We start from the raw sequence: 12,071 nt of genomic DNA, 5'->3' as shown, positions 1-12,071 counted from the left end.
CTATGCCAAAAACTCCCATAGATACATCTACATTATACTTCTTTGACTTTAATCTGTTGAAGGTTACAAGAAGGCACACAATATAGGGAAAACAATTGAAATCAGAATATATTTACAATAATTTTTAAACATCTTTTTGGAATTTGTTTGTACATAGATAAAAACATGATTTTAATCTAGTAATATATATTATATATATATATATATTTGATTTTGCACCAGACCTAAATGCTTCTACGTCCGGGCTACAATCTACTTGGTATGGTAAGGAATTCAATAACCTTTTTGTTCAGGGGGGAAAATGAATAAAAACGGTAAATTGTGGGAGAGAATGGATGTTCTTTTGTTTTTATTTTGTTTGTTTTTACGTTTCTTTGAATAAGTCTTAGTGGTGCATTTGCTTTATTTGTGATGTTATTTATACGTGAATTCTATGTCAGATCGTTAGTAATGGTAAGATATTTTGCTTTGTCGGTGAATTTTGATATATAATCCTGTAGTGTGTATTTAAAGATGATTGTTTTATGGGTTTTTTTTGTAATGTGGATAATTTCACATTTGTCTGGGTTAAAATACATTAGTGGTTCTTGCTCCGATTGTTCCAATTTATGTAAGTCTAAATGATGTGTCTATGGTGGTCTAGTTTGTCGAACTATTTTGGATAATTACCTTAGTTTGTCTACCGTTTGCTATAATCAAGTATTTGTGGTGTGAATGTTGCCACTGCTGATGGACGTTTCGTCCCCGAGAGTATCATCAGCCCAGTAGTCAGCACTTCGGTGTTGACATGAATATTAATTATATAGTCATTTTAATTAGTTTACTGTTGACAAAACTATTTTTTTTCGAAAAACTAAAGATTTTCTTACCCCAGGAATAGATTACCTTTGCCGTATATGGCACAACTTTTTGGAATTTTGGGTCCTCAATGCTCGAAATGTAGACGAAACGCGCGTCTGGCGTATTAAATTATAATCCTGGTACCTTTGATAACAATTTAGTAGTTGTGTTACACAGCGAACTTTTGATCTGAACCCATGCAGCAGTGGGTATAGTAAATTATTATTATAATCCTGGTACCTTTGATAAGTATTTAGATAATTCATTATAGATGATACACTTATGTGTTCTAATAATTTATTAGGAATAAAGGCTAGGGAGCTGGGCCTTTAGTTTTCAGGTTTAGATTCTGCTTTTTTTAATACTGGTGTAACCATTGCCTCTCTGTAGTCGTTTGTTTCTGTATTTACTGATGAATCAAACAAGTCAAAAAGGAAAATGTGAGATTTCATGGTGAACTTCTTTTTGAAAATGAGGTGATACTAGGCTGGACCAATTGCTATTTGTGGGGTTTTTTTTTTTTTTTTGGTAATTCAGATGTTCTTTCTGAGGGATAATGATTTGCTTCATTTCAGATTTGTGTATTGTTGATTATAATGATTTTAGTTCACAAATGTGTGATAATTTTAAAGGTTAATGTGTGGTAAATGTTAAATTGATTGAATAGTGCTTCAGTCTAATCGTGGGGGGTTTGGTTTCACTTTTCTGGGTTTTTGTATAAATGACCAAAATGTCTTGCTGGGTTTCCTATTTTTCAGTTTACTGTTTTCAATTATAATATTTTGTATATAGTTCCAATATGTTGTATTCTCTGGGTTTCCAATAGAGGATTTGTAAGTAATGTAATATAAATTCAGTTGAAGATGAGTTATATTTTCAATCAAACTGTCCACAATTTTCTTATTTTAGCTTAAGGAAAACTATTAAAAAAAACATTACTTATACTAAAAATATTCATTCTCAGTTGATGTGGTTGTTAAGTAATGTAGACAATGTTGTATTCAGAAGTAATAAAAGCTAAGTACATTAACGTGTATTTTTTTACTTAGAGCACGGTCAATGTGTTACATTTTTGTACGTTTGTTGGCTATTTTTAATGCACATGTATATTCATGCTGTTATTGTATAAGATTTATTGGTGTAGTATAGGTTTTAAAAATTAATGGATTGCATAACTGGTAAATAAACTCATCATAGATACCAGGACTATTTTTTTATATACGCCAGATGCGCGTTTCGTCTACAAGAGACGCATCAGTGACGCTGGAATCCAATAAAGTTAAAAAGGCCAAATACAGTACGAAGTTGAAGAGCATTGGGGACCAAAATTCCTAAAAGTTTTGCCAAATCCAGCTTAGGTAATCTATGCCTGAGGTAGAAAAGCCTTAGTATTTCAAAAATTCAAAAATTTGTAAACAGTTAATTTATTAATATAACCATAGCAATGATAATTCATGTCAGCCCAAAAAGTGCTGACTACTGGGTGTAAACAATGTTTGTACGTTGAAATATAAGTCTATGTCTCACATTATTTGAAGTCAATATATTTTTCATATATATAAATCTTTCAATTTAGACTTTTTTCTATTTTTTTGTTTCAGCTTGTATTATATTTTCCCTCCGGTTCATATAATTCGTTTATCCTATCTCGTCTCTTTAAAATTTAAGAGTCTATCCTAAATTTAGTAAAATTATATGACCTTCCAATTACTGTTTTGAAGAGATATCAATTGTCGAATTCCGGATATGGTGTACTAATTGTTGCACCTCATGATTGTGGTATAACATCTTTGCCGCAAGCTTATTGTTTTCTGTTTGGTATTACATTAATATTAAGATCCATTTTGTTACATTATGTGATCGTCAACGGTAGTCAGCAGGATTTAATAACATCAGTTTTTCAACCTGTTAGTCAAATGCGTTTTGTTAAAATATACTTTTCACTTTTTTGGTCTTTTGAATAATATTGTTTGTGATATATTTAGACCCCTCTACAACGAAATTTGTTTTATATGCACACGTATAAAAATTGCGGTTTTTATCCAACGTAATCATAGGTTTAAACGTTGTTTTCAATTAAGACTTGTATATATTTTTTTACGCGCAACTTTTGTGTTCTTCAATGGGAGGCGCATTAGGGATACTGGCCCAGTTACCTATTGTACTTCGTTAATATCTCAAATTCAGTGATGTAATAATCGAGAACAAGAGGACATGATACAACAATTGAACATTATACATAAAACAGATACAGTATTCCATAACAGTCAACAAATCATGATGACGCCAGTAAAACATTCAAAACGATGAACTCGATTTACCAATAAGAACCCAATGTGCAATATGAGTAAGGGTCGACTAATCACAAATTATAACCGGCGAAGAATGAGGCGTATACTCTCTTCAAAACAAGAAATATTAGAAATGCTTTTCAACAGCAAAGGAGGCTTAGATATTAAATACCTTTTAAGTTATTAACTTTAAGTAAAGAGAAAAAAAAACAAAGGCTTGGTTTTATCTAAATTGCAATATTTCGTGAATACTTTGTAAGAGGATATGACAAAGTTCAAAATACCTTGGGTCAAATTTTGTTTTTCCTGGTTCTGTTTATTTATAAAACAGTCAAAACTGTGGTTCAAATTTTGCTATGGATAAGAAGATAAGTAAAGCGGGAAAAAGTTTTTTTAACAACTACTTTTCTTTACAGTGAAAAAGATAGCAAACCTGGCCTTATATTTGATTACAAAAAAAAAGATGTGGTATGATTGCCAATGAGACAACACTCCACAAGAGACCAAAAGACACAGACATTAACAACTATAGTTCGCCGTGCGGACTTCGACAATGAGCAAAGCCCATACCGCAGTCAGCTTTATAAAGCCCCGAAATGACAATGTAAAACAATTCAAACGAGAAAATTAACGGATTAATCTATGTACAAAACATAAACAAAAACAAATATGTAACACGTAAACACGACAACCACTGAATCATAGGCTCCTGACTTGGGACAGACACATGCATACATAATATGGCGGGGTTAAAAATGTTAGCGAGATCCCAACCCTCCTTCTAACCTGGGACAGTGCTGTAACAGTACAACATAAAAACGAAAGCTATTTTTTTTTCATCCGACTACATAAAGACTCCAAATCGGCAGAGAAAAATTAAAATTTCAGATATAATTAAAATTGAATTTACTCGGTCACTGTATTCCATTGTGTTCTTACTCCTTCTATCAAAGGTGAGAACATCCACATCCTGTAGGCCCACAAAACTGAGCGGATCTATTTGGTTGCCAGGAGGGGTCAATATGGTGTACGGCATATACAATGTCTTTTTCAGCAACATGGTTGGTGCTTGCAACCGTTGACAAACATGGACAAAATTTATATTGAATGCAACCATCAAGAGCAGCTTTTACAGCCAAAGTAACGTCTCTAAGCTTTTTACCGTCTTCTAGAACTTTATGAAACTGTCCGGTGCTGACCGTCGAACAATCAGATCGTAATGAACTCAGATTGATAAAATCGTAAATGGACAGATTAGTGAACGTGTCAACTAAAACACAGATGACGTCTCGTTCTGTGATTGATTTACCAAAGGAAGCGATATGTTTGTCGGCGACACCAGAATACGCGTTGTGTACAGCATCAACTAACATTGATAAGGATTCCAACTGGCTGCTATTTACATAACGAACTATAACGTCTCGCATCAATTTGGATTTCCTCTTGGCATAAGCTTGTCGGTTAAAACGGTCAAACGTGGTTGCATTGACATCACAACGAGGCCTGAAACTGTCTATTGGGAAATAATCATACTCTATCAGATCATATCTTAATATAGAGACTGTACAAACTGTATCGGCTAGTGTTAAAGAATCGCCAAATGTTCGCATCGTTCCTGACGGGCTAAATTTTAAAATACTTTTTATATCGGACTGCATATCTCCTACTGTTTCTTCTATTTCCGACTTACTTAATGTATTGTTATAAAGGACTGTTCGCGCTAACATTTTGTCGTGAATTTCCGTCATGTTATTGCTCACCTTTTTCAAAAATTCTATGACATTAATTTGTTGAGATCTTATAGATGTTTTTGTTATAGAATTAAAATCAATAGTAAACAAAGGATCAGATGTATCGACCGGAAGGCGAGGAAGTCCAATGACGTCAGAAAAGTTACTAAAGTTTGTTGAGTTCTCCACCAATTGTTTAAACGGTAAACTTAAATGTTGGAACGTGTGGACAACGTCTGTCCATATACCTTCCATTTTGACAGTTTCATTTGCAATAGTTTCGAGTTCATTGGTTAAGTTATTATGATAGTGTTGATAATCTTCGCGCGCTTTGTCCATCTTGTCTGCAACATCTTTCCATTGTTTGACTTGGAGGGCTGTGGAAATACCATCAGCTATAATGCCGATGCCCATCATTGCTTTCTGTGACCAACTCAGTCGGTAGTTCTTCACAAACAGCTTGTTCTTTGAAGGAGAGAAGAATTCTTTCGCATTTTTTAACTTTTGTAATGGGGATTTAAAGGTGCTCTTCAATTTTCCTTTAAATCCTTTCCAGGTTTTGATAGCTGTCCATTTTTTTATGTTTTTTCCAAAACTGCGGAGACTTTCGCCGAAATTTTTTCCCATTTGTTTTAAAACCTTAGGAGCCATTTTCAACTTTTTAACTACTCCGAAATTCGTATTTGTGTTTCTTACTCGTGACCCGTCCATTCTTGACCACAATTCCTCAGACGTGCTAGCTAGAATGTCTTCACTACTGAGAACTTGTTTGTATGCTGTTTGAATTGCACTGATGAACTTATTAACAGTGGCTTCAATCACAAACTGAACAACAATACCCAAAAGAGCACTCTTTTTATATTCAAGTAACATCTGCTTTAGATCGGTAAGTCGATATTCTAAGGTACCAACAGCATGTCCAAGATAGTGTTCGTACGTTTCGTTAGTTGTCGCAGCTGCCATTTGTGACAGTTTTGGTAATTTAATTTCCAATAGTAATGTCAGATCTTCCTCGACCTCTTGTAATTTTTCTACAGCCTGAAGGGTATGATTGATGTAATAGTCAATATATCCATTATTTGTTGTGGCCGTTTTAAGGTTATAATATCTTTCTTTACTGTGCATGTATTCTTCTTCATATTTACTGGTCATGGTTTTTATTTCCCCGTCAAGGCGTGCAATTTCATCTTTATTTCTGCAAATACTTGGGTAATACATGCATCCTTCTACAAATAATTAGGGAAAAGCGGTTCAATAGAATATTGTTTAATGTATAATATACCAGTCGTTCTTTATTTGTCTTTGTCTTTTAATTTTTTTATTCGAGCGTCACTGGTGAGTTTGTGTAGACCAAACGCGCTTCAAACAATATGTAATCATTGTGTCTGAGTTTTTAATGGACGTTTGAAAAAAGTTAAATTGAAAAAACAATACCGAAAGAAAGCAACTTGCTCTTAATCTGTAATTCAAATGTTTAACTTAATTATAATGTTTTAAATAGGTGGCAATATAAAAATCACACTATATCAACCAACAGAACGAGAGTAAAACAAAAGTCATATTCCTGACTTGGTACCAATCTATAAGTCAACATACAGTCATACACAATAGAAATATGCCAATGTACTGCAAGTTCTAGAGAGCATCTGTTTTTCTAGAACGTTGTGAATAGTTCAACATAAACTAACATAGGTATTCCATCAGCACCATAATTTCCAAAATTATTAAAAAAAAAAATATTATGATCTGACGTCAAATGACGAATGCCGAGGTACATGATTTCGTTCAGGTATATGAATATCTGGCAGGTGAGGGGGGAAACTTACATGTCCTCCTTTTTTAGAATTTAGATCTTATGAGTATGTTCTCTCTAAGCATTATAGTTTGTTTATTTGTTTCATTTCGATGAAGAGAGGTAAACAGCTTGTTTAAGGCCTCGGGGGCCGACTGGTCGAAACAATTGATCTACAATGAACACTGATGTTGTCAGTTCAAATTATGCCCCTGACTGTTTCGTCTCGGATTTTGATTAACAAGAAGTTTTCATGCCATAAGGTCGGTTATGATCATATCCTTAGTTCGACTTTGACAATTAACGTCAGATTCATAAAAGACAATTTTGAAGGTCATTCCTTTCCGAAATATATTTTTCAATTCTTCGACATTCTTTTATTCTGAACACTCTAGATGTTGTTTTTCGAGAAAATTACAAATCGACAAGAAAGAGAAAACACTTAATCAAAGAATCCCTACAAATACTGAAAACAAACTCCTCTTAACTGATTTTATAACAGGAACCATGTATCAAGTTACTTACCTGATAGCGCACTTCCGAGAGTCAAACCGAGGCTCGTTGCCTTCACTAGCATGGAAACACCGGAAACTGCAAGACAAAAACGTTTTAAAAGTTTCGCATTGTATTTAAAAACAAGGAAGAAGATACAGTATTATTACATGAGACCAAATGACATTGATGTAAACAACTATAGTTTTTTAAACGCCTCGACATAACAAAAAGTAAAACAATTCAAACGAGACCATCACAAAATTGCATATATATAAGAAAAGGGAAAAGCTCAAAAGTTGGAAGACAGAGCACTGCATGTAAAAAAACACAAAATTATAAAGACTGAACAACACGAGAACATAAAAAAACTTATGTGCAGCAAAAAGGTGAGCAGTTGTCTTCAATTATAGCGTATCATTTTTACCAAGCTTTTAGATAAAAGGGAACTTTTCGTCAGGTTCTTATTGCTCGGTGTTTAATTATCTATGTTGTGTTTTGTATACTGATGTTTTTCTGTTGGTCTTTTCCTGTTATAGCTATAGCGTTTTCAGTTCATTCCTGTCTTAGGAGTTTGATTGTTCCTTTGGTATCTTTTATCTCTCTGTTGTAGTCGACAAGCTTAATTTTGCATAGTATTTACTTACATATAACTGATCCCCAGCCTCTTTTCTCTCGGTGCAACAGCTCAATACCTAGAAATGAATAACATGAAGATTGTGGACTAAATAAATATTTTGCTGAACACAAAGGAGTGATAGCTCTTTTTGTGATAAGACTATTACAGTAAAATTCGTGTACACTCCCTTATATGATTAATGCAGATGTGTCAATAAAGTGTTTACAATGACAATTCTCACCGCCAACCCAAAGGCAGTGCTATGACAACGGGATTTAGGTTACTATGGTAAGGAAAGAACACGGAAAGCGCAACCGGGCTCCTGGGCGGGAACCGAATAGATATCAACAGATTGATCTCTAGATCAAAGTCCGGGGCAACTTTTCCCTACCGATACCCCAAAGAAATTCATTGTAGTATAAACTCCGATATGGGTAGCAGAGATGTGATCTGTAGGTTGAAAATCACCCTTCTGATGTACTCAAAGTTCCAGTTACCCGAGTTAGAATTGATCTCGGGACCTGTAGCCCTGCAGACATCTGTCTTAACCAATAGACCACGAACTCAACAATTTTAACCGTACTCACCCCTTTCATCTATGGCTAATGAATGTTTGAGTTCTGGGTCTTTAATCCTCTTTATGACTCCATCATTCAGAAACTTTTGTTCAGCTGCAAGACAATAAATAAGCTTCATAATGATATAAATGGTACTAAAACGTAACCATACTTTTGTGTCGTGTGTACTTTTGTTTGTCTATTTCATTTTAGACATGGCGTTGTCAGTTTATTTTCGATTTATGAGTTTGACTGTCCCTCTGGTATCTTTCGTCCCTCTTTTAAGCATTTTGCACAACTAAAATGTATCTTTACGTATATCTAAAGGAACAGAAAGCTAATCTAACGTTGATCTCAATACCTTACATGTTGATATATGCAGTTTTGTGTGAAAATATCCAAACATTTTCATAAAACTTTAGAAAAAAAACATCAATAATGCAAGGTTTCTAATGTATCCTCATCTACCTAAGACAATCTGTACCTTATCGTAGGACATACTAAGTGCTTCGAAGATTGTTGAAACTTTTGATCTTTTTTGTAATTAATTGGCAGGTGAACATTTAAGGACAATTAGGGTTTCAACCTCAATAACCGATTAGTCAAGAAAACAGCGTCCTTTGAATTTTCGAGCTTCTCGACAAGAACCTAACCACAAAAGCACCATTTGATGTTCCATACTTAAATCAAGGATGCAGAAAAACAAAATGCATACTTTTGATATTCGAGAAAAAAATATAAAAGGCGCATCATTATCTTTTTTTGTCAACAAATCTTGTTAAATTTTTCGTTATACACGTTCTCTTTCATCTATTTAAACACGTGTATGTTTCTTCTCATATAAATATTTCTTACCTCGACAGTAATTGATTGCCAGGAGAATGACTACAATCCTTTTAATCGACAACATGTTAACTGGGGAGAAGGAAACTGAAAGTTCAAGAACATATTCGTGTAAGCGTTTCCTATGCTTTTCATTGAGGCAGTCAAAACGCAGAAGAAAAATGTAATAAAAAAGAAAGGACGCACATATTGATTATCAAAATCTAAGGTATATATAAATATAAGAATGAGAACTGATAGTAATAGATAAATAAACGGAAGGGGAATGAAACAGTTACGTATAGTTGTATAGATGGAATAATGAATGAAGAGACGACAGAATTATCGAGGGATGGAGGGATTGCAAGACTAACAACGCATTGACTTATAGTTGTATAGATGGATGGATTGCATGACTAACAACGCATTGACTTATAGTTGTATAGATTGATGGATTGCAAGACTAACAACGCATTGACTTATAGTTGTATAGATGGATGGATGGATGGATAGACGGAAGAATTCTGGAGGGATGGAAAGACTGACAACGCATTGACTTATAGTTGTATAGATGGATGGATGGATGGATAGACGGAAGAATTCTGGAGGGATGGAAAGACTGACAACGCATTGACGTATAGATTGATGAATGGATGGATGGACGGAATAATTTTGGAGGGATGGAGGGAGGAATGAATGACTGACAACGCATTGGTGTATAGTTGTATAGATTGACGGATTGATGGATTAGCGAAAGAATTGTGGAGGGTTATAGGGATTGCAAGATTGATAACGCATTGACGTATGGTTGTCTAGATTAACGAATGGATGGATAGACGATTGAATTATGGAGGGATTCGAAGATGAGGATTAAAACGTCCAACCGGCCCTGGCTTCTCCAATTCACGGTCGGGCATGTTAATAATATATCGATTTGATCTACATTTTCAATAGAACGACACGACAGTATTTCTTATCTACTGTTTCGGTCCCACTGCAGTTGGAAATACAGTACGTCAGTATTAAGAGAACTACAGTTCGTCTTGTAGCCAGAAGGTAATTTGTTATATTTTTTTTATTTTTACCATGGTGTTTTCAATTTATTTTTTATCTATGACTTCGAATGTCCCTTTGGTATTTCTCCTCTCATCTTCAAGTACATAAACTTCGAAATATATTTTAACTTTGTATGAGTATTTCAAATTCACCTGCAAAGTTAAACAGTACGGCTTTGGTTGTCCCGTTAGAATTTTTCATTTGTCTTTAACTTTTAATAGGTTTGTGTTCCGAAAGCATAAGCATATCTAATGGAAGTTGAATTGTTTCCAGACTGTGCACATAAATAGTTTATTCTGTACATTTTACTTCATCCACTCCTCTTATGTATAATATGCCTCCTTACCTTAAAGTTTACATGAAGTCTATTTGATATCCCCTATTATTCTCTGTAGTCCAAGTCTGGCGACCGATATATTACTTCAAGTGCTTTTATATGTCACAGAAATAGGATGAAATGTTTGGGGTTTTTTCAAATGTTAGATAAAGATGTGTTATAAATACACATTTTTGTCAATTCTAATACCCTGACCTATAAACATTATTTCAGTGGAAACTTCTTGTTTACAAAGTATTTACATAAGGTGTTTCATGTGTCAAAATATGACTGAGAATTACAAATAACTGTTTGGTCACATTTTAATCGGTCTAAATTTCAAAGTTCACAGGCAAAATAAGCAGACTATACAGTTGTTTGTAACCGGTTACGTCTATATCAAGGATTAATTAAGTTTTGTTTAATCTAGTTGAAATTTGCTGAACAAAAGTTGCCCAGAGTTTACATAGACCGTATAATTCAACAACTTAATAATAACTATGTAAATGTTTCCCTTGTTACAATGGCTTCTCAAATATCTAGCGATTTCATCAAACTATTTCTTTCATTATGTGAAAATTGTAACATGAAAAAAAGCATTTAAGGACGGAATATATAAGTGGAATCCATTTGATCGAAAGTTTGTCAAAATATGCATCGATCTGACTTTCAATTTAATTGATGTTTTCACAATTTTCAGTGTTCCCCATAAACTACAAAGTGAAAAATGTCGTGAATCAATAGCTTTGGTTATAAGCTTCAATGCCATGATTAAAAAAAACACACAAACAAACAAACAATACTACACAAAACACAACATTTAAAACCAAAGACTAAGCAACACGAACCCTACTTAAACCTGGGGGTGATCTCAGGTGCTCCGGAAGGGTAAGCAGATCCTGCTCCACATGTGGCACCCGTCATGTTGCGCATGTTAGTAAAAACAAGATAACAAGTCTAATTAAGTAGTTCACATTCGTGAACAGAAGACGGGATTATAGTTACGATATGAGGAACTAATCCGTTTCACCATAACGGCCAACCAACTTGTCCGTAAAATTAATGAAGGGATGATTCTCCATATGGAAGTCTTGGTTTAAAAGCTTCTTAGTTAGCAGCAATCCTCTATCAAGGACATCATGATAGGAAAAACAAGTCCAGGAATATATACACCGTATGCATGCGCAGCTGGAATGTTGCTACATATAATTGAAAGGTTCACATTTGGGAAGCTGAAATACTTTCAATTATATATATGTATTAAGCATACATGCGTTTCATATTAAACTAACAGGGAAAATTTACATAATTCAGGTTAGCGTTGTGGTGATTAAGTTTAAGCACGCAATAATTCAACATGGTTGCTGCGCTGTAGCTCTATGTGGAAATCATGTATGTCACGTAAGAATTAGGTCAACCGTTGTCATAAAACTAAAACATTTCTAAAGCAAAATCCCCTTCACCTTGTTTTCAAAAAAAGACAGGCAAGCGACAGATATATGTTATTAAAATATTTATAACGTAACAACGAAATAGAAAAAAAAATGAAATCCACC

At 34.2% G+C, this 12,071-nt stretch overlaps 1 long non-coding RNA gene across 1 annotated transcript; it reads right to left on the bottom strand.

The window, feature by feature from the left end:
• Positions 1–5,767: 5,767 nt before the first annotated feature.
• LOC143046378 (uncharacterized) lies at positions 5,768–10,671 on the bottom strand. Its single transcript, XR_012969148.1, has 6 exons — positions 10,546–10,671; positions 9,177–9,251; positions 8,352–8,435; positions 7,793–7,840; positions 7,179–7,244; positions 5,768–6,087 (listed from the first exon to the last, which is right to left on the bottom strand). It is a non-coding gene; the product is annotated as an uncharacterized LOC143046378 (long non-coding RNA).
• Between the last annotated feature and the right edge of the window lie 1,400 nt (positions 10,672–12,071).

This window comes from Mytilus galloprovincialis, chromosome 9 (genome assembly GCF_965363235.1).
Source record: "Mytilus galloprovincialis chromosome 9, xbMytGall1.hap1.1, whole genome shotgun sequence".
NCBI lineage: Eukaryota > Metazoa > Mollusca > Bivalvia > Mytilida > Mytilidae > Mytilus > Mytilus galloprovincialis.
Note: the sequence above shows the minus strand (reverse complement) of the source record. Positions and strands in the feature narration are given on the sequence as shown.